Source organism: Tupaia chinensis, unplaced genomic scaffold (genome assembly GCF_000334495.1).
Source record: "Tupaia chinensis unplaced genomic scaffold, TupChi_1.0 Scaffold000113_1, whole genome shotgun sequence".
NCBI lineage: Eukaryota > Metazoa > Chordata > Mammalia > Scandentia > Tupaiidae > Tupaia > Tupaia belangeri.
This window is the reverse complement of record NW_006159577.1, coordinates 3207311-3230960: the sequence shown is the minus strand read 5'-3', so window position 1 is coordinate 3230960 and position 23650 is coordinate 3207311. Positions and strand designations below refer to the sequence as shown.

Here is a 23650-nt window from a genome sequence, read left to right as displayed (position 1 = left end):
CCATACAGTAACTACAGTTAGAATCCCCACTTGGTCAGCCTAAAACACACTGGGTACCTGCATGAGTGCCCAAGATCCACCAGATTGGCATACTGGAAGAAGGGGATTGTGATGCAGCCAGGCCCTGTGGAGGGTGTTTCTCTCTCTCAATCTCTCTCACGTGTATGTACGTACTCTCTAACATGAATATAGAAAAAAATGAAATTGTATATTCTAATTCAGTAGGTCTAAGGGAGGCATCTGAGATTCTGCATTTTTATAAGCTCCTAGTTACATGAAACTGCTAATCTGAGGGGGTCATGCTTTAAATTGAAAAGGCTCGGACAACCAAGGATATTCCATCATGTCACAAAGCAAGAGGTCTGGAGGTGGACAGGTGCAAAGGGGTTAGCATCTCAACCCTGTCAGGATGCTGGGTCAGAATCTGCCATTGTCCTACTCACAGAATGGTTCCAAAGAGCATGTCCTCACGTGACTGCTCCTTCATAGAAAACGGTAGGGGCTCTTTCCTTGTGTCTCTTTCCTTTCACTAAGACAGGAACAACTTCCCCAGAAGTCTCCTAGGAGATAGCCCCTTAATCTCATTGGCCAACATCTTGTCATGTGGCCACCTGGGATTGTAAGGAAGCTTGGGAGAGGGTGTGAGGAGGAAAAAGGTCACCAAGAAAGAAGAGAATGGCTGCTGGCTGACCGGTGAGCAATGTCTGCCTCAGTCACATGTCAGACCCTCAAAGACCAGTCAAAAGAGAGAGGACTCATGCCAAGTTTTCAATATGGAGTGGGTTGTGGTAGTGGGAGCAACCTTTATGTGGGAATGTAGGTCTCCCAGCCCAGTGACCCTCCTTGGGGGACACAGGTGATGGGAGACACAGTCCAGGTACTTCTATACCCCAGCCAGTGCTTTGGCTCTGCCAGTCCCTCTGACCAGACAAGCTGGAGCCAGTGTGAACAACACAGCCAGCCTCTTCCCATCTGCCTCTTCTCTAGGAGCAAACACGTTGGGTTTCCTGGATACCACATCAGGGGCATAAAGCTGAGAAGTATCTGCTGAGCCAACTGTGAACAGTGCCAGTTAACTGGTCCCTCAGACCCACAGAGTCCTAAATGTTGAGAACCATGGTATCATTTTTTCCAGAAGTAATGCACTGCTCGTTGGTAGCAAGGGTTACCATGGGGATGTTTTCTACCTGGGCCTACTTCAGCTAAGGTTGGAAACAGGACTCACATATTTAAGCCAAACCTGGAAAACGGCTTGGAAGGAGGCCCAGCAGGCAGAGGGCCAGTGGTTTCAGACAGTCTCTCTCTTCTTGGGATCCTGGTAGGTTTCAAACTTCTGGGTCACCTGGGTAGCTCTTGGTGAGGGAATGTCAGAGGCCAGAAGAATTCACACAGTCCTGGATACTAACTCTATCTCTGCCACTGACTATATAGCCTTGGGCAAGTGTTGAACTGTCTCGGCCTCAGTTTCTTCATCTTTAAAATGGGGATAGAGGTCCACTCTGTTGCCTGGTGGTTAAGGGAGCCAGATACCACATGGCCAGCCACATAGTGTGTCTCAGCCTGGGCACATGTATGTGCATGCCCAAATCCCCAACAGGATGGAGAAATGGAGAAGGGATTATATTGTGAACATATCCCATTGCAGACACTTTCTTCCTTCTCTCTCTGTCTCTTTCTGGTGAGTGTACATACCCTCTGGCAACAACAACAAAAAATAATTTAAAAACTTACCATGAGGAGAGAGAAAGGCATTCTCTCTCATACAGAATTATTGGGATTATGATGAGACTGTGTAACATGCTCCCCACAGTGCCTGGCACAGATGTCAGCAAAGGATACCTCTGAGCACCTGGGGGTGGCATAGAGAGCATGTCTAAGGATATGATTTTGCCAGGCCCCAACAGGCAAACTCATGCTAGCTGGCACACAAATGAGATATAGGAAAACACAGCAGTCCAGTGCATCAATGTGCCATGGGAATTCCTGGAGTATGGACATGCTCTGAGTATGCCTGAGCAGAGCCACCTGGAAGCCAGGCGGTGTCCAGGTGTCATGTGACTGGTTCTCCATGAGAAGCACTGGGAGATCGGGGAGTTTCAGGGTTGGCACATGCTTTTCAGGCAGAGGTAGCTGGGCACAGCTGTGGGACTCGGAGTTTGCGGGATTAAAATGAGGAGGCCAAGAACGTCAGGTTTGATGGCCTCATCTCACCACCAAGAAGCCTCAGCCCCAGAGTCAGAACCTTCTACATGTCCTGGCTGTAAAGCTACCTGCAGCTCTGAGTGTCAGCATCACAAATTCTCCCTGCTACACCCAGCTCACCCAGAAGAGGCCTTAGCCCCTGTTCTTAGGACAAGAAAGATGCAGAATCCAGAGCCTGACATCCCTTCTTCTCTGGACAGGGGTGCCCAACTTTCTTCTGTGCCTCTTCTTTTACCTATTCCATGATTGATAAGCCCTTGTTCTGAGGTATGCAAAGATTCTCTGAATCTACCCAGGAATCCGCCTGGTGAGGAGGTGTCCATACCTGGGAATCACCCATCACTTTCTGATGCTGGCATACTCTACATGTTGGTTTTGACCATAGCTCTCAACCAGCAAGCTTGTATCCCTCATTTCCAAGTTATTGACGATATGACATCCACCTAGTAGACATCCATAGGAGGGGTCTTTACAAATTTTGTGGAAATGCATATTATGAAAAACTGTGCATGGGTTTTACATTTTTGGTACCAAAATAAACTCATGCTTTCATGCCATTTTTCCATGAGCTTTTTATAGTTCCCCAGTCTATACCAACAGCTTATCTCTTTCAACTTCCAGAACTTACAGCCAACACTAAATTTTAGGAGGAGGAACAAAAGGAGCTCGTGCCTTTCTAGGTTCATAGATTTGGTGGGCCCAATAGTGGTGTGGTCCTGGAAGCCAACAGGACAAGCCTGATACTTCTTCCTGGAGCACCGGTTGTCTTCATGGTGATTATATTTATTTCCTGGTGCTGTTGTAACATCACAAAAGAGTGGCTTCAACCAACGGATATGTATTGTCTCACAATTCTGGAGTCTCAAAGTCCAAAATGAAGGTGTTAATGGGACCATGCTCCCTCTGAAGTCTCTAAGTGGGGAATCCTTCCTTGTTCTGCCAGAAGCTAGAAGTTGCTGGCTTTCCTGGTGTTCTTTGCCTAGCAATAGTGGCCCTTTGATCTCTGCCTCTGTTGTCATGAGCCAGCTCCCTTCATGTGTCTGTCTCTGGGTGTTTTCTTGTAAGAACAATAAGCACAGTGGATCAAGGGCCTACCCTATTTCAGCATGACCTCTCTAAATTTAACCAATCACAGCTGCAACAACCCTATGTGACATAAGGTCACTTTCTGAAGTACTGGGGCTTAGGATCTCAACACATCGGTTTTAGGGACATGGTTTGACCTATAACTGAGTAATTTAAAAACATTGGTTTTTGTCTTTGACCTCAGATCCATGAGGGGATCACATGTAAAATTCACATGTGCTGAAACCTAAGACCCTCAGACCTGCCACAGGCTGCTGCCCTGTGGAGCCTGCAGGTCCTTTCCCTTCCTTTGTCTCGGGTACTTTAGGAAAGAGCTCAAAAATCAGTCTTGGGTCAGAAAACTTGTTATTTCTCTTACCTCAGGCAGGCCACCTACACTCTTTGAGCCTCATCTAAGATGAGAATAAAAGCAGCAAAAATATATAAACCTGGAATTGGTAGACATGATGGCTCACAAATGCAAATGTGCTTAGATCTTTATGTGCATGTCAGGAGAAATTGGGTAAAAACCTGAAGAAGGTGAATAGGATTAGAGCCAAGTGTCCATCCTGTCTAATACACAGTTCCAGGGCTACAGATTTTCCAGGGACCTGTACCTTTCATTATCTTTGAGTAAAGTGACAATTGTGCAAGTTGTAGAAAACTTAGGTTAAGCAAATGATTCTCATCCATAGAAGTCTAAAAGAGTCTGTCCCATGGAATGCAGTTGCTTATTGCCCTGTGGATATTGACCAACTTTGCATCTATTTTTAAATTCATTTCAGCATTGCTTGCCCGTATATGTGTGTTCTTTGAATTATCCTTGGAACTGCTTGTACCATACTATTGGTTTCCTCATTAAATGATGAGTTAAAAAAAAAAAAACTGACATGTGTTCATTTCATATTTTATGACAGTCATGATTTTACCTTTTAAAATTATCCTTTTAACAAGGGTGACGACACAAAGTATTTGAATATACTAGTTTTGGGGAAGCTAAAAAGTGTATGTTCTCATCAACAGCAGCAACAACAATAATAATAGTAGAATTCAAAACCTTTGGGGAATCTCTGGAGTTAGAGTAACATTGTGGAGGAGATTTGCCAGCTGTGCAGGATGTGGGTGATGAGCAGGAAGCAAATCTTCAGGTGGCCAGCAGGCTGCAGGAAGGCCAACACCCCCTTGGTGCCTGCAGAGAGCTGCATGTCAGGCCCCTGAAGTGCAGAGTGATGAGGTTAGGTCTGAAAAATAACAAACAAGGTCATAAAAGCATTACCACTGGCTGTACGGTTGGGCCACATGTATGCGAACTGGCTGGAGCTAGGCTGCCGAGACATTGCTGACAGCCCTGGTGGGCAGACAACCAGGGCTGAGGCCATGGTGGGGCAGTCCAGGATGATGAATCCACCTGCCCAGACAAGCATGGCCTGCCTCAAGCCTGGAGAGATTCCACCCTCCTTGTTTTCTTCCCAGATGGGAACTCTGCCCTGCAGAGTTGAAGGAGGGTCTATGCAATGGGTGTTTCTTAAAAGGTACTTCTGTATCCAGAGCTGGGGCTGGGGCAAGTCCTCTGTGACATTGTAATTAGGAAACCCACAGTTGTGGTCATCTGCTGCTCCTCTGCCTGGGGCCATCCTGCAATGCTTCATAGCTTGGGACAGGGTGCGCCAGCCCCACAAGGTTAAAATGCCAAGAAATCTTTGTCCATGATATTATGCAAAGGGTCAGGCTTAGGGGTGAAGCTAACCTGGGTTTGAATTCCAACTCCCTCCTCCCTTGCCCACTGTGTGACCTCCTGAGAGTGGCTTCATTCAACGTCTTTGGTTCCTAAAAGAATAACCTGGAGAGCTGTGGGGACTATCTGAGCACATGTAAAACATGCTGAAAATGCCACCTGGTACAGAGCAGGTCTGATCAAAGCTTTCGAATCACTGGGCAATATCTGACCAATCTGGATAAGTCAAGAAACCCAAGAAGGATCTGACACAAACTCATTCTCCTCTCTCTGGGTCCTTAAGATAAGGGGCTCTGGCAGATGGTGCAGTGGTTGGGGTGCTAGACTCTCACATGGCCAACCATTGTTTGAGTCCTGGACTTGGCAGCTTGCTTTCTCACTTTCTTTTTCTCTCTCACTGGTCAAATTTTAAAAATAACAATAACTATAATAATAACAAATAAAGTAAAATAAATAATTCTTTTAAAAAGAGGGGCGAAGGCTCTAAACCCCAGATGAAATCCTACCATTCAATCTTGCCATTTTTCAGGACCCAAGAAAACAAAGTTGCATTTCTAAGAATTGACTATAAAGTTTCAACAAAATGCTTCTTCTATACTCTTTTCCTCTTGACTTTCCACAAATAGATGTTTTGCTGTTGGACAAGAATTTCTGGATGGGGCAGAGTAAATATGAGGGTGGCTCCACAGCATTATTGTGGAATTTGTAATAAACCTCACCTCCCTCTGGACAGCAGACAGACTCCTGGCTGAATTTCCATCCATCTGTTCCCAAAGGGAAGAAGCAATAGCACTTTTCCCCTCCATTAGGATATTCAGCAGCTCTCAGGCATCCTGAAGGGGGAGTGTGTGCTCCACAGAACAGGTGTGGCCCTCAGCTGTCCCAGATTTCCAGCCAGCTACAGGTCGACATGGTCAGCTCAGCCTGTTATTCAAAGGGATGGAATTCTCTGGCCTTGAATGCTCACCCCCTCCTTTCTCCCAAATGATTAAAATGCTAAGTAAAAAACATTGCTGAGAATCAAAGAGAGTCCAGGCAAAATGTGTCCTTAAGTAACTCCCTGGGCAGCATCAGCTCTAATAACTCTTCACCCTGAACCTCTGGTAGCAGCATCAGCTTCAGGAAAGGCCCAGGAGCACAATTTCTTTCCCTCTTCTACAAAGACCATGCTTTCTGGAGGTCATTTCTCCTTTGATGACTGTTCCAAGAATGCAAGAAGAGGTAATATTTTCTTTCTAAAAATCATGCTTCCAGGCTTTGAGCTATAGTGATGCATATGTATTAACAGCTAAGAAGAGTCAGCAATGTGCTGCCAATGTAAAAATCTGAAAGCACAAAAGATATGGCTTTAGAAACCCTCAGAACATCCCTCTCAAGAGCTGTTCAAAGAACATTCTAAATAATTCTATTAACTGTAACCCACAGGTCAATGGGGTCTCCCTGCTTCTGAGGCCATGGAGAAGATCCATGCTGACCCTTCTTCTGTGGTCTGTAGAAGTTCTGAGAGAGCAGGGAGGGATTAAGTAACATCCTCAATGTTACTTCTGATCCTCAATTTATGCTTTGTGTTTCTCTCCCACTTCGTCCCACACATACTCATTATTGCTTATTAAGCCAACTCAGACCTGAACCCTTTAGCTTCTACACACACACACACACACACACACACACACACACACACATATCACTTGCTCTGGTTTTGAACCAGAAGTTCCCCAGAAGTTTATGAGTTGACTTGGTTGTAACGGGATTAAGAGAGTGAAAGCTTAGTCAATTAAGTCGTTGTAAAGTGGGACCTTTGGGAAGAGATGAGAATCGAGGTCATTGATTGAGTAATGGTGGGTTTATAAGTAAAGGGAATGAGACAGAATAGAGAGATTTAGGAACGCAGCTATCTGCTCTGTTCTCACCTTGCAAAACCTCAGGACCCCACCAATGGGAAAGTTCTAGTTAGATATAGTTCCCAGACATTGGACATCCAAACGACGAACCAAATAAACCTGTTTATAGAAATCACCACTTTCTGGTATTTTATGTTTTTAGCAACTATTTTACAGACTAGAACAGAAAATTGGTATGAAGAAGTGGAGTGTTGCTAGCATACCTGAAATATGGAAGTATCTTTGGTCCTGGGTAAAGGAGAGAGGTTAGAACAGTTTGGAGTAGACTAGAGGAAGCTTAGATTCTAGTGAAGGCTCAGAAGAAGAGTAGTTTAGAAATAAACTGGAACATTTTAGGGTTGGTTAAAGGGCAGGGACCAGAATTCTGATAGAAATATGAGTAATTAAGGCTGTTCTGAGGAGGGTTCAGAGGAAAATAAGTACTATGTTTCTGAAAATTAGAGAAAAGGTAGTCCATGTTGCACCATTGCTAAGAATTTGGTTCCAAAATGTCCATGTCCTAAGGCTTTGTGGAATGATGAATCTAAGAGTAATAAAGATCTGGCAAATGAGATTTCAAAGCAAGATATAGAAAGAGTTGTGTGGGTGCTTTTAGCAGCATACAGTGAAATGAAAGAGCAAAAAGATAACTTAAAGATAGAATTTATAATGAAAAGGGAAGCAGAGTGGAAATTTTGCAGCTTGGCCATGTGATAAAGAATGAAGGAGCATTTGCCGGAACAGAAAACTAAAGGCATAGCTTAACATTAGCTCCTAAAGAGATTAGCAGGACTAGAAAGGATCCAGGTAATAATCATTAAGAAAAGGAGAGAAAAGCCTTGAAGGTATTTCTCCCCTTCCCATCACAAGTGCAGAGACCTAGCACACCAGAATGGTTTCAGAGGACCAGCCGAGGAAGGACTTGTCATGAGCTACTGAGGACTCTGTTCCCTGTGCCCAGTTTAAATGTTCTTTGGTCCCAGGAGAAGTTTTACCTGCCATTACAGCTGCTGCTGCACCCTCTGCTCTGGAACAAGCAAGCCATAGACTAGTGGCTTGCAATTCAAGTAGTGCCATGCAAGTCGAGGCAATTCTTTAGGCTCTAAGAATTCAGAGCTGTGGAAGCATAGAGGCCTCCAGCTGAATTTTAAAGGATGTCTCAGACAACAGAGAGCTTCCCCTAGCCAAAAGCCAGAGGAAATGTGGGATCATATCTGCCACAGAGTTCTCATCAGGGCAAAGCCTGATAGACCCACAGGGGTAATACCGCCCTGAAGACCACAGAACTGTGGAAATAACCACATGCAACATCAGCCCGAAATCAGCATCTGGCATGACATTCCAACTGGAGAGAGCCGAAGAATAGACTGACTCTAGCAAAGCTAAGGGGGCAAGGTTGCTTGATGCTTTGAGGACCCAACTCCCTCAATGTGTCCAGGATGCAACACATAGAGTTTCAAGGCTGAATGTCTGTTCTCCTGGGTTTTAGACTTACTTAGAACCTGTTGTTTCTTTCTTCTTGTGGAATGGAAATTTCTACCCTGTGCCTGTTATGCCATTGTATTTTGGGAGTATGTAATTTGTTTTGATTTTGTAGGTTCACAGCTTGAAGGAGTTTGCCTTGAGTCTCAAAGAAGACTTTGGACTTTAGATTTGTGAATTGGAACAAGTTACGACCCTGGTCTAGTGGATGATTCTATATAAGAAAAGTACATGAATTAGAGGGGGCCAGAGGCAGAATGCTTGATTTTAAATGTCTCTCAAAAGTTTGTGTGTTGGGATTAGCAGATGGCATAATGGTTACATTGTGACTCCCACAAGTCCCTGTCTCAGAGACTTAAAACTCACACCAGGCATGTGTGTGTGGGTGCCCAAAATCCTGAGAGGAGAATGGAGGAGAAGGGGTTGTAGTGTGGCCACCCTGCCTGGCAAGAGAGGAGGGGTGATTTCTTACTTTCTGTCTCTCTGTCTCTGTTTCTCCAGCAAAAACATGAGCCCTATAGCAAAAATCTCTCTGAAAAAAAACAGTTCATGCAACACATGGTTGAGATGGGATTCAAAGAATGAAAACCTAATCTTATTATGGTGTTGTACAGTGTTGTAAATAAAGTCATTAGGGTGGGATCCCCATGGTTGAGTTCTGGTTGTCTTGTAAAGAGAGAATGAAACCAGAGCACAGAACCAGCTGCTCGGCTCTCACCCTGCAAAGCCTCAGGACACCACCAATGGAAATACCCATCATATGTGGCCCCTAGACCTTGGACATCTGAACCATGAACTGAATAAGCTTCTATTTCTAGAAATGACCCAATTTCTGTTTTGGGGTTTTATTTTTCTGTTTTTATCAAAAAAATAAAATAGGCTAGAACATCACTTATGTGTGGCATTTGTGTATTCATAGATTTTGGTGGGGTAATTGGAGATAGGGAGGATAAGCCAGGGATATTACTACCTATTTATTGTAATAGGTTCCATTTCTCTGGGCATATAGACTATATTTCCCAGTTTCTCTCAAGTCTGAGTTTGATCCTGGGACTTGCAATACAGTCAAAGGAAGAGGAGCCGAAGTGAATGTACCATGGTCTACTCATACAATAGAATATTCTTTGGCAAAAAAAAAAAAAAAAACCTACTGATCTGTGCTATATCAGGATGAGGCTGGAAAAGACTATACTAAGTGAAAGGAACCAGGGGACCAGCAGTTAGCGTAATGGCTATGTCGCTGGACTCCCACGTAGTCGACTGTGGTTCGCATCCCGGACCCGGTGGCTTAAAACTCAAGCCGGGCGTGACCAAGATACCAGCGGAGAATGGAGGAGAAGGGATTGCAGTGTGACCAGCCCTCCTGGGGGGTGATTTCTCGCTTTCTGTCTCTCTGTCTCTCTCTGTCTGTCTGGCGAGCGCACGCACCCTATAGCAAAAACCTCTCCAAAAGAAAAAAAAACTAAGTGAAAGGAACCAGACATACAAGAGACTACATAGTATATGATTCTATTTACATGGGATGTACAGAATGGGCAAATCTACGGAGACAGGTAGAGCGGCGGCCGCCTGGGGATAAAACAGTAACAGGAAATTGGTGCAAAGGACCTTGTTGGGGGGATGAAATGTCCTAAAACTGATTTATGGTAATGATGACTGTGCCACTAGGGAGCATTATCAAAAATCACTGGCTCATGCATCTGAAAAGGACAAACTCCATGATATATAAAATATATATCAATAAATTTGCTTTAAAAAAGTTTAAGTTCCATTTCCAGGCTTGATGTGTAAAAACCTTCCACATGTTCTACTTTTCCCTTCGTGCTGAGTGATACAGACAATGATGAAGAGCAGGTGGGAGGCCCCTGGGTCCCTGAGTGACTATGGAGAGGCAAGTCAACCTCTAGGACTGTTCTATGAGCAAGTGAACTGCCCTATGTTGAGCCATTACCACAAGTATTTCAGTTTGAATGGTATTGTGGTGCTCTCGCCACCCCTGGAATTGTGTTTCTTCGCCTCAAGCTTTTTCATCTTCACTACATCTCATTGGGTCTTCTCTTCTTCTTGCTCTTTGCCTTCTCTCCCTCTCTTCACCCATACCTCTCAAATTGCCCCCTCAGGGATTCCAGATTCTTCTCTCTCTAGTATGTAAAGAATAACATCAGTAGGTGACCAAATATTTTGGATTGTTTGGGGGGTAGCCTTAAAAGAGAAAAAGGAGGTGAATCCTGCCCCTGAGCATGTGGAAGGTAAGGAACTGAACATAGGAAGTGGGAAGGTGGGAAGTTTAAGGAATCAGGCTCTGTCAAACTCGACTCTCCAGTGCCTGGGCAGAGCTGAGCCCACTAATGCCCTGTACAAACTAGGGAACAGTACACGTAGACATGGCCCTCAGCACACTGACAACACAAACCTTTCTCCCTCTTCAGTATCCAAGTTTTTCTCCTTCTCCTGAACCAAAGTTAGTACGTGGGTGGTAGGAATCAAGAACGCTTTGTTGAGTCAGAAAAGAAAAGAGGCATTGAATATTAGCATGGAAGAGCTACAGAAACAAAGAAATGCCTCGAAGTATACACCTTATCAGCATCGAGCAAAATAATGGTGAAGCATCCTTGAAGCTGTGGAGGAGAAAAATCCTGGAAAGTTGCATAAGCAATGACAAACGGAAGCTAATTTTATAAGTCCCGTTGTTACTCATTGAAGGTGTTTATTACACTGGCTTGGGCGTTCTCTTCATTCCCTTTACTGTCACTGTTGCTGTAGGGCCCCAAACCTGCAGAATCCACCCACCCCCATATGGCATGCCTTCCCCTCCTTTCTCCCCAGCACTGCCTTTGAGCCGCCTTTGCCATGGCTCACCTAGTTTTCTACGGCTTCCTCCTAACTGCTTTCCCTGCCTCCTCTCTTTTGTCTTCCAGTCTACTCTGCACAGCCACCATGATCCTTTTAACTCACATGTATAATATAATCATATCATTCTCCTGCTTTAAACCCTTCCCGCTGTCCTTAGGGTAGAGCTCATTTTTCTTAATGGAGCAGAGTCATCCTGTTCAGCTACTCAGATTGTATACCATACAGATTTAGAGGTATTCCTGGAAAGGTGCAGTACACAACCCAAACATCTATACCCTGAGACCTCAAATGTGGCATGGGGAGACCTTTGAGGTCTTCGGGTTTCCCAATCTCTCTGACCTCAATGGTATCATCTTTGACAGAACACTTTCTCTCCAACCATTTAAAATCCCCAATTTGTGCATCTATGTTTCTTTTGCCTGAAACTCTTCCCTTCTCCCTTGTTCAACCAGATATTTCCCATTCACCCTTCAAAGCTCAGGGCAACACCACATCCTCTAGAAGGCTGCCTCTGTCCCCTACCCTGTTCGCTATGCTCCACCAGCACCTGCATTGCCGTTGTTTCATGAATATCCACCGTGACTGGCCTGTGAACTTCCTGCAAATGATCATGTCTCAGGATATATGAGGTAAACTGGCCATGGTGGAAGGAATTGGAGCAGAGCAGAGGCACTGATGGTCCCACCTCAGCCAGAGCCATGAGAGGAATGGTGGGGGAAACCAGAGGGAAACCGAGGTCAGGTCTCAGGTCCTGAGACAGACCTAAAAGTCAGGGCCAGCATGGAAAATGGCAGAATATTGTTGAAAATAGTCATTGTCCCCTTCTCCCTCCTTGCTTACAGCCATACCTGTCATCTCGGCCAGGCCTTTTCTGGGATATGGCCAGCATTTCCTGCTCATCTCAAGGCTAACAAGACACACAGCCTGGTGTAAGTGCCCTTGAGTAGATTAATATGGGCAAGCCCAGTGCACTCAACATCAGGGATCCGTAGGAAATGAGACAGGCATAGAGTTTGACTCAGCGAGATCGTTTTAATATAAAGCAATACTATGGAGGCCAAAAGAACCAAGAGTAATGGTGCCATTTAATCCTCTTAAAGGCAAATGCAAAACTCCACTGAGCTGCAAACACAATATCCTCTCCTAAAACCAGAGAGCGCTTGACCCATAGTCAATGGCAGTGAACATTTTAGAGAGAGCTTCCTTGTTTACCTTCAAAAGATAATAAAACTGTATACTCATGGAGATGAAATGCACAGTCATAAAGATCAACCAAGAGCAGCCAGAATTTTTCATTCTGCTAGAATGATTAAAATTCTCCAGATGGGCCTTCAATATAAAAGGTCAGATCATTGGATTTTTCTAAAGGAAGAACTCTTTCCTTCTGTGCCCACACAGCAAATACTCACTTGAGAGTTCAAGCCAGGAAGTCTCTGTGGGGTGGGAGACAACAAATTGGGGTGAGGAGAGGATGGGGGTAGGGGGCTGCACACAGAAAGGAACAGCCAGGACAGTTGCGACAACTTCATGCTTGAAGAAATCAAGCTCTTTTTATTTTCTTAATGACATTGCTAAGTTAAAAGCTTTTCATTCGATAGTGGGTTTCTAAATCCCGGGCTTTTTAAATTTTTTTCCAAATGAGAAACAGACCATAATGGAGGCATTTTGTTATATATATATTAAATGCAGACATATCCAGAGAAAACAAATAAAAAGGCAGACATAACTCAGGCTTATGCACCAGTGTATGAATACATATGCATTAGCTCACCGTCCCTTAAAATCAGCCAGTTTCTACAGCCCTTTAGTATGCAGAAAGGGGAGCATTTTCCAAACACTTTCTCAATTAAGGAGCGATATGCTACCAGGTCTCTTTTGGGTCATAGTCTTTATCACGTGCTTCTTTCCTCCCTGCCCCATTCCTTCCTGCAAGAATTGACTGGTGCTGCCCTTTGGCATTTGGTTCCACTCATCAGTTGGAGGGGGGAAAAAATGATCACTATTTAAACATGTCACAAATAACCAGATGAGTATATTGATTAAATGCAGTAGATTTAGAATTAGAAATCACTGGTCTAAGTGTCTCCCCTAACACTTAGTGCAAGACAGGTGAATTCACCTCCCAATTGCTTCAATGTTCTCATCTCAGAATGAGAAACAGTGGAAACCTGACTATCAGAATGCAGTGAGATGATGCCTCTGAGGGATTTGAAATGTGCTATATTGTGAAATCTTCTGAATTAAGTATATCACCCTGGAAGACGTGGTATCTTGGGCTAGAAGAGGCTTTAAGATCATCTGGTTCAACACCCCTTCTGATAGAGAAGATTGATGTTGGGGAGATCAGGATGGCTTATTAAGGCCAGACAGCAGGGAGATGGAGTAATTCTTACTGAGCACTGTTATAGTTTGGACAAAGTTTTGTACCCTAAAGGTTCATGTTTTTGAATTTGGACATCCCCCAGAAACTCATGCATTGGGAATCAATTATATTGTAAAGGTGTTAAGTGAAAACTTTTCATGGCATCCCAGAGTAAGGCCTTTGAGTGTGATAAAGGCGTTCGAGTACAGCCCCCATGGTTGAGTCTGGTGCATTAATAAGGGAGGAAATGAGGCAGGCAGAGCCCGTGTGGATACAGACCAGAGTAAGAGAATAGCTGCCTTCTACCATGCCGTAGTCTCATCATAAATTAGACCCTGGGCCTTGGACTTACAAACCATAAGCTGAGTAAATCCGCATTTCTTTATAAACTTACCCAGTCTCAGGTATTTTTTTTTAGCAATACAACAGCAGACTAAGATAAGTCCCTACTATGTGCCAGGCCTCACACTCAGCATATTCTGCCCCCAGATGCCCACAGCCTGACCCCACTGGCCCCCTGCCTGTCCATACCTGCCTCTTCCAGTGCTCCAGGTAAATGGCATGAAAATGAGTCTGCTTTGTTCCTGCCTATCAGGCCATAGAAGACATTCCCCACTCTGCACATCACTGTCTCCCTATGGAATTAATCAGGGCACTGTGAGTTGCTGCTCCAAGTAAGAGAACCCCACCATCACCATCACCACCAAACCAGCCAAAAGAGGAATTTATCACAATTCGACTACAAACTCCAAGAGCAAGAGTAATGTCCAGCTCCTGGAAGAGCCAGAACCAGGACCAAGTGTGCTCTTGGGGACCCAGGAAGCCTATGTTCCTTCAGTGCATCTGTGTCATTATCTATCAGGCACTATGTATCATCTCATCTGATTCTCCCACAACCCAAAGGAGTAGGTGAACTTGGCTCCATCTCACAAATGGGAAACTGAGGTACAGAGCATGTTCTGCCTTGCCCCAGCTCACTCAGCCAGTCAGTAAAGGACTAGGATTCTGAACCAAGTAGGCTGATGCTATTTCATTCTGATTGGCCAGAATGAGTTCGTGTCCTTTGCCCTGGACCAATCAGCATTGTCCTAGAGGCAGGGCAACATAAGGCTACTGGGTGACACCCCTAAGGACAAGTGAGTTTTTTCCAGAAAAGAGCCAGGAAGAGATCCTCATAGTCTACTCTACCTCATTCTCTGAGGCCAAGCAGAAGAGCTATCTCTCCAGGAAGGTATCCCTTTCCTCAGTCACCACTTACCCAGTTCCCATGGGCACAGAGTCTTATGTGAAGGTTTTCCCATTGGTCTTCTTATACCAAGCAGAGGTGCCATTAAGGCCTGAGAGTGTCAAACCCACTCCTGTGTCCCCAGAGACACAGGCCTACACCCAGGAGTCACTTAGTGCATCGATGAATGAATGAGTAGATGGTACCCATCAGTCTCTCGTTTGTCCAGTTTCTTTCTACTCAAGCCCATTTTAAAGAGGTCACGGACTGAGATTGAAGGGAAGCTGGCAAGTTGCTGCTTTGAGACAATCACCCCCAACCCACACACCTGTCCCACTGAGGTGGAAATGAGGAAGGAGGGACAGGTGGTCACCAGCAGCCTCCCCGCATTGGGGCACTGAATAATCACCACCTTTGGTTTTCCCCCATGATCCTATGTGAGCCATCAACTCCGTGGGTGGCCTCCAATGCTGAGACCCTCCCAGAAGCCAAAGGCAGTCCTACAAAGCAAGTTGTTGTTCCAAGCACATGGCCCCGCCATCAACCCTTTCTGTAAGAGTTGGGTGCCCACAGAGGTTCTCTCAGCAATAAGCAGGGAGGCCCCCCCACCTGCCCTTCATGAACTCTGGTCTATAGTCCTCAGCTAGTTTCTGGCCCCGCAGTTGTTGAATTAGGTGAGACACCTTTCAAAGGCATGGAAATTCCTTGTTTTCTCTCTCTTTTTTAATGACGCAAACCAGATGGAAAGGAGAAAACTAAAAAAGAAATGCTTTAAGAATAATGACTTTTTTTGTTGCTGTTTAAAAAAAAAGAAAAGAAAAAAGCAACAATTCGGGTTCATTAAAAACAAATCCAAGCAGCAGAAGAGAAAAAGATTCCTTCAAAATTAAGGAGGTGGGGGGAGAGTATAAAAAATAAGAAGTCAGTTCAGCCACAGAGATGCACAGACAGCACCACTGCATGGGAAGCTGGAAGCTTCATGGAAGGCCCTGGGTCAGAGATGATGACATGAGAGGCCCTGTCAAAATATCAATCTCTGCCTCTCTCTTTTCCCTTCTCTTTCTCTCTTCCTTTCCCACTCGCTCTCATTAAATAAAAATTTTAAAAAAGAAAAACCTTAAGAATGTAAGGCTATTACATTTGGTATGACTGCAGGTCTCAGGTTTGATTTCTTGCTATGAAAGATGAGGGAAATGCCACCTTCCCCACTTTTCCCTTCCAAGTTGGTTACTGACATTTATAATTCCCTCTGTTCTTTAACATAATTCTGAGAGTTGTTGAGTCTTATGTCTAGAATAGAATGGAGTCTGTGCTCACCCAGGCCTTTTTAGCCTGGTGCCTTGTTTCTGAGTCTATAGTTTGATTTCTCAGGGTTCTGTCAAAAAGGAACTGTCTGGTATCAGCCAGGTGGTATGGTGGTTAAGGTGGATAGATCTCATATGGTTGACTTGGTAGTTCAAGTCCCAGGCATGTGTGCATGTGTGTTCAAAATTCTGACAGGAAAATGGAGGAGAAGGGATTGCAGCATAGCCATCCGCCCATGTGGTGAACTCTTTCTCTTGTTCTCGCACGTGTGCACACATGTGCATGCACATGTTCATATACACACACACAAATCCAAAAAAAGAAAAAGGAAACTGCCCTCCCTAATCACTGAGTCACATTTCTCCTTCCCTCAAACTAGAGACTTTGGCTACCATCCTCAGGCAATAAATGTGGTGGGGACTTTTGTGTTTTGTTTGGTGTCATTTGGCTGGGTTGTTTATAGGCTTCTGCCTTTGTCATCATGTTCAGTAGTTAAACACAGCTATGTTTCTGCATTGATTGGTCTACACATTTTTTTTTTCTTTCTAGGATTCAGTGTATTACGTTGAAGATTCTTCTGAAAGTTTATGAGTTCTTATATTTCTTTGAATGCGTTTTCTATTCTTTGGAAACGTCAGTTACCCTTTGTCTTCCACTTACATTATTTTCTTTGCAACCAGTTTTGCATCTTTGTTTTGTGTGATTTTGTCAAACTTGTGTTTTCAGGGTTTTATTGCTTGGAATGAGATTTCCAACTCTGTATTGTTTTATTTTTCTTTTCTACTCTTTCTTAAGTTCTGTCAACTTGCCTTTCATCTCTCTGTTTTCATAGAAACTGCCTTGAAACTTAGAGCATGACTGAACTCAGTTTTTTGGTCCCATTGTAGTTTCTTTTGGATCATGGGGAACTCATCTGATCTTTTCTTTTCCTTCTTTGAGCAATCCCTCTTTCAAAGTATGTTTTCCATCTGATTTATGTGCATGGCTTCCTTTCTGCCTTGGTTTCTTTTTCCTCTCTATGTCTATGCATATGTTTTATGCTGTTTTTCTTTTTTTTTATTTTTTTCATCTTCTGTTTATCACTTAGCTTGAATGAGCTCAGCTGTCTGATGGAAAATGAATGTAGGCAGGAGTCAAAGGCATAAAGTCATCTAATCAAGTCTTCTTGTGCTTGGAGCTGTAACTCCCCTCCAAGGCCAGCCCTCAAGGAAGGGTGTGACTATCAACAAAGACCTCATTCCACTGACCATGAGATCTGTTTCTCCTCTTTCATCCAGCTTGATTCCAGCAGTTTTCCTTATCCTCATAGACAACAAAGCAGCAAGCCAGCTACTGCCTCCTCCCCCAGCTCCTCTCCCAGGGCCTCCTGTGTTAGGATACCAGGGGAGGCACAAGTGTGAGGAGGAGGGACTCACAAGGACTGTGGGAGGCAGGGACGTGTTAGGAGTGCTGTTCTGGCCGCTAACCTGACATGCTTATTTTTCATTTAGATGACAATATCACATGAACAGTTGAATTTAAGGGTTATTTCTTTGAAATGCTCATCTGCCCATTTTCTTTGCTTTCTTTTTACAGCTTCTTATTCTATAGACATTAGACTTTCTAATTTCTTCTAAGAAAATTAGATCTCTTTTTTGCTCCTTATGTACCCGTTTTTCTACTTCCTTTGGAATGTTCCATTGACTTTTTAAAAACTTGTTATCATATTTGCAATTTCCAATCATTCTCTTTCTTATCTGTAAGTTTCCTTTATTTAAGCAAACTGGTTTTATGTCAAAACCGCTCTAAGAATATCACTTACAGTTTGTTCTAAGTTTTCTTTGCTCTCTGTATTGTTTTGTTCCCTCTGTGAGCCTTTCTTCCTTGGTTTATTGCAGACTTAGTTTCTACCTTTCATTCTCATCAAATGTCAGAAGGGCTTTGGCTGTAGCTCACAGTTAAGAAGGATGCACCAAAATGTTGCTTACTGTCCAGTGGGACTCTGGGGCAAGACCATATCTCCAGAGACCCATAGAATAGTTGGCAGCAGAATAGTTCCCGAGGCTGATAACTCTCCTCTCAGAGGCAATCTCCACACTCCTGCCTATGAGATTTACACATTTTGGAGACAGAGCAGAGAAGGAGTTGATGTCTCCTTGCATGAAGAGCCTACATTCCAGTGTGTCCCTCCTCTCTCAGCTGTGCCCAGGTCCCTGAGGTCAACATCCTTCTGCTTAGTCTTTTTTTTTTTTTTTTTGGAGAGGTTTTCGCTACAGGGTGTGTGCACTCGCCAGACAGACAGAGAGAGACAGAGAGACAGAAAGCTAGCAATCAACCCCCCAGAGGGGATTGTCACACCGCAATCCCTTCCCCTCCATTCTCCTCTCGGGATCTTGGGCACGTATGCACACGCACCCAGTGTGAGTTTTAAGCTACCGGGTCCAGGACGCGAACCACGGTCGACTACGTGGGAATCCAGCAACATAGCCATTACACTAACTGCCGGTTCCCCTTCTGCTTAGTCTTTTGACGACTAAGAAGAGTGGAACTTCTGCTGGATTGTAGAGAAGCCAGGTGCCCATTCTTCAGAAGGGAGCAGAGCATCTTGAGGTCTACCTATGTCTTCCACAGACTTTGAGTCTGAATGTCACAGTCCACCTGCTTTCAACCCCACTGACTTCCATACTGGGAGTCCTGCCAGCTTTCTCTTATTGTCAGTCATTTGCCCTCATTACCATAGTTTGAATACATATGTCCCCCAAAGGTTCATATGTTGGGAATCTAATACCCAATGTGATAGTATTAATAGGTGGGACCTTTAGGAGATGACTAGGTTATGAGGGCTCCACCTTCATGAATGAGATTAGTGTTCCTATAAATGAAGCCAGAGGGAGTTTGTGCCATCTATAAGAGATCGGTCCTTACCAAACACTGGATCTGCCAGAGACTTGACCGTGAACCTGCCAGCTTCTACAGTTGTGAGCAATGTTTATAAATTATACCCAGTCTCAGGTATTTTGTTGTAGCAACTGAATGAACTGAACTCATTCACTCACTTCTTAGCTCTCCAAAACATCCTGTTATTATCTCATTTATGTTCTCTTTGCCCTAAGAGTTTATATTCCTTTTCATCTCTTTACTGTCTTTTTGGCAGACTTTGGGGTAGGAGTCAAGGTAAATTCACATGTTCAATCTGCCACATTTAAACAAGTGTCACTTCCTTCTGGTTTTCAAGGTACACATTGTAGTCAGTCAACCAAACCTGTGTAGGACAGGTTTTGGAATTTTATTGTACCTTAAAATCTTGCCATCTTCAAGGGTCAAATGAAAACTCTCTTTGAATAGTCCCCACTACCCTTTAATTTGCAATTTTATAATAGGAGTACCCTACCACATATATAGGACCTTCAGGGGGCCTGGGCAAGTGTACAAATGAACACCCATATTCCATATGTCCAAATACAGTCAAAAATCACTAAAAAAACAGGGACGTGTTCTGAGAAATGCCTCCTTAGACAACACCATTATTGTGTGAACATCACAGAGTGTACTTACACAAATTTAGGTGGCAAAACCTACTATATATATAGATTATAAGATTATATAGTTTGTCTCTCTTAGGCTACAAACTTGTACAGTATATTACTGTACTAAATAGCATAGGTGAGTATTTGTGTATCTGAACATGGAAAAGGTACAGTAAAAATAAAGTATAAGATATAAAACCATTATATACCTCTGCCCAGCTGTAGTTGCACATGACACTGTCCTCCACAGGCTGGGACCAAATCAGGTTCAATTGTCAACCATACTAAAGGTCAGCCAGGATGTCACACACCTGTAATCCCAGAGACTCAGGGAACCTTAGACAGAAGGATCACAAGCTCAAGACTGGCCCAAGTTACATAGTGAGACCCTGTCTAAAAAAGAGCCAGGAATGGTGGCACATACTTGTAGTCTTTGCTGGGAGGCCAAGGCAGAAAGATTACAACATGCTAAGTCCTTGTCTTAAAAATAGATACGAAAGAGGCATTTACCATAAATGGAGCTTGCAGGACTTAAAGTCACTCTCAGTGAATCTATGAGTGAGTGTGAAGGCCTAGGACATTACTGTACACTATTGCAGACTTTATAAGCACTGTTCATTTAGGCTACACTACATTTATTTTTAAATTCTTTCTTTGAGACTAATAAATTAGCTTTACCTTATTGTGACTTTTAAACTTTATACATTTTTAAGCAAGCATTTTTAAAATTTTTTGACATTTTTGTAATGACACTTAGCTTAAAACACAACCACACTGTACAGTTATACAAAAATATTTTCCTTCTTTATATCCTTATGTTATAGACACTTTCTATGTTGAAATGTCTTTTTTGTTTAAAAACTAAGACACCAACACACATGTTAGCATAGACCTCCACAGGGTCAGGATGACCAGTATTACCGTCTTCCACCTTCAGATCTTGTTCCACTGGAAGGTCTGCAGGGGCAGTAAGATGCATGGAGCTGCCACCTCCTGTGATAACAATGGCCTCTCCTGGAATACTGCCCTAAGGACCTGCCTCAGGCCGTTCTTGAGGGGGTGTCATCCTTTTCAGAAATGGTGGTTTTGCATGATTCCTTTCTTTCTTTATCACAGATTTGCTCATAAGAAGATAATGTACCATGAGCATTCCTCTCTATTAATGAAAACTTTTTGGTGTTTCCATGTTTTAAATATCTTAAGGGGTTTTTTGAGGTCTGGTAAACAATCCAAGGTGAATTTTCTTGGGGGGGTAGTTCTTTGTTTTATTGGGTCATTGGGAAAATCATGACATATTTTTCTATACTTTTCTATGCAAAAAAATGTACATGATTTTCCTGGTGACCCAATATTTTCCTGTAGTTTTCTCTTCCTTTCCTCTTATCTTCTCTTTAGTTATGCATTCCTATTCTAGTTCCAACAACCCTCTTTAGTCAATTCCTTAGGAACTACTTATGGAAGCTCCTCAATGTCAATCTCATCCACACCCCGGATGGAGATGTTTGCCAACCAAATCACAGTTGTGTTGATTTTTGTAATCTCCTTATCCTTGGTAAGTCCTCTGAAGACATTGATGGACAACTTGAGTGTCTTCTTGTAGATGTCATTCATACAGGGTTTGGTGACATCGCCCCCAAGCCCTTGAAAGATTTTCAGTGCGGTCATGGCTGTTGTCATTCTTTCAGAATGTCATCAGTATCTTCCTCAGTTGCAGCAATATCCCGGGCAACTACAACCCTTCAGGTTGTAGGTTTTAAAAGCTGCTACAAGTTCTTGTTCCTTTGTTTGGATCAAATGGAGTGTTGCGGGAGAAACACCACTTTAATACTGAAATGGAAATCACCAGTAAAAGGAATATGTGCTGGAGCATTATCAACAATAAGCAAAGTCATGAACAGTATGCCAGTCTCCAAATAGTACTTCTCCCTTTTGCGGCATAGCAATTCAGGAGGGCATCGTGGGAGAAGAGCTGAGTCATGAATGAATCCTTATTTCTCCTGAGGTGCACCGGCAGCGTGTGCTTATTGAAATGCTCGAAGGCCCTCACTATGCTGCGTCACGAAGGGTTTCAATGTGTGGCCTGCAACATTGCCTCCACACAGGGCTGCTACCCTGTCCTTTAAAGCCTAGAGACCTGGCACTGATGGTCCTCTTATAGAAGAAAGTCCTTTTAGTTTTCTATTTCCAGAATAGGGAGATTTCACCCAAACTGAAGGTTTTCTCTGGCAAATAATTTTCTTCCACAATCAGCTTATCCAAAAAGTGTCCAAAAATTCTTCAGCTGCCTTCATAGCAGCATTTGCAGACTCACCACTCACTTCCATATTATATAATGAATAATAATTCTTTTTAAAAGTTTTCTCTTCCTTGTCTTTCTCCTCTTCTTCAGCTATGCATTCCTATTCCAGTTCCAACAACCTTTCCTCAGTCAATTTCTCAGAAACCACTTTTTTGGTTTTTTTTTTTTTTTGGAGAGGTTTTTGCTATAGGGCGCATGCGCTTGCCAGACAGCCAGAGAGAGACAGAGAAACAGAAAGCGAGAAATCACCCCCCAGGAGAGATGGCCACACCACAATCCCTTCTCCTCCATTCTCCTCTCAGGATCTTTGGCACACATGCACATGTGCCCGGCATGAGTTTAAGCCACCAGGTCTGGGACTCAAACCGTGGTCGACTGTGGGAGTCCAGCAACATAGCCTTTACGCCAACTGCTGGTCCCTCAGAAACCACTTTTGGAAGCTCCTGTTAAAAGAAAATAAACAAGTCAATTTAATAGAATAGAGTTTTAATAGAACAAATCTTTTTTTTTACTTTTTTTTTTTGGAGAGGTTTTTGCTATAGGGCGCATGCGCTTGCCAGACAGCCAGAGAGAGACAGAGAAACAGAAAGCGAGAAATCCCCCCCCAGGAGAGATGGCCACACCACAATCCCTTCTCTTCCATTCTCCTCTCAGGATCTTTGGCACACATGCACATGTGCCCGGCATGAGTTTAAGCCACCAGGTCCGGGACTCGAATCGCGGTCGACTACGTGGGAGTCCAGTGACATAGCCATTACGCTAACTGCTGGTCCCAATAGAACAAATCTTAACATGATTTAAATCGGGCAGTTGTTCTCGAACTTTTGGGCAACTCTGGTCAGCCTTGTGGTCAAGTTGGTGTTTAAGTCAGCAGAACAGAAAAGTGTCATACAAAAAAGGTAAGCAAGGGAGTGAGGTAGAGAAATCATTGGTTACATTCTGAAGTTTGTCTGCATCAACATGGTTTAAAGGGTGGGATGCCAGTGATTGACTGAAGCCTAGCTGCTGTGATTGGTTGGAACCTAGCAAACAGCTCAGAAAAACAGCCTGACATGTACGATTTTGGCTTATCCATAGGAATCAAAGTGTGGGAGTACAACAGCTGTTTTAGGCCAATGTCTTCTTCATCTACACTCAGATTGGAGTTGTTTACCATCGCAACAACAGCCTTCTTGATTTTTGTAACCTCCTCATCCTTGGCAAGTCTTTGGAACCATAGATGGACTTCTTAATTCTTTAAGTTCACTTATTTAGAAATACAGGTACCCTTGACAGGGTCTCATCATGCTGTGATCCTTCCCCCAGCCTTTTAGTCAACCAGGTCCACAAGAATGTGTGGACACATCCAGAGTGTTCAGATCAACCCAGGATCTGAATCCAGGTCTCCCATATGGTCCCAGTATCATGTAATGGCACCCTTCCTACAGTCTATGCCACCATGCTGAACCTAATGAACAAAGATTCCTGAATCACTTAAACCACTCAGATATAGCAGTAAATTCAACATTAAAGTAGGATCCAGACTTTTCTTTCAACATAGCAAACAAACGTTTTGCTTTGGCTGTGATTGTCATGGTGCTGAGAGGGATATGCTTCTGAGCCTAGTCTTCAATGCAGGCCATTAAAAGTTTCTTCATATTGGGACCAGCAGTTAGCATAATGGTTCTGTTGCTGGACTCCCATGTAGTCAACCGCGGTTCACGTCCTGGACCCGGTGGCTTAAACTCACGCCGGGC

General features: G+C 43.7%; 1 long non-coding RNA gene across 2 annotated transcripts in view; it reads right to left on the bottom strand.

Annotated features, from left to right (window-relative positions):
• Positions 1-4260: 4260 nt before the first annotated feature.
• LOC106734423 (uncharacterized) overlaps positions 4261-23650 on the bottom strand; it is a 42224-nt gene continuing 22834 nt past the window's right edge. For both annotated transcript variants that reach the window (XR_001370040.2, XR_003548650.1), the window contains exon 3: positions 4261-4508. This is a non-coding gene — a long non-coding RNA (uncharacterized LOC106734423). The remainder of the gene's footprint in view (positions 4509-23650) is intronic.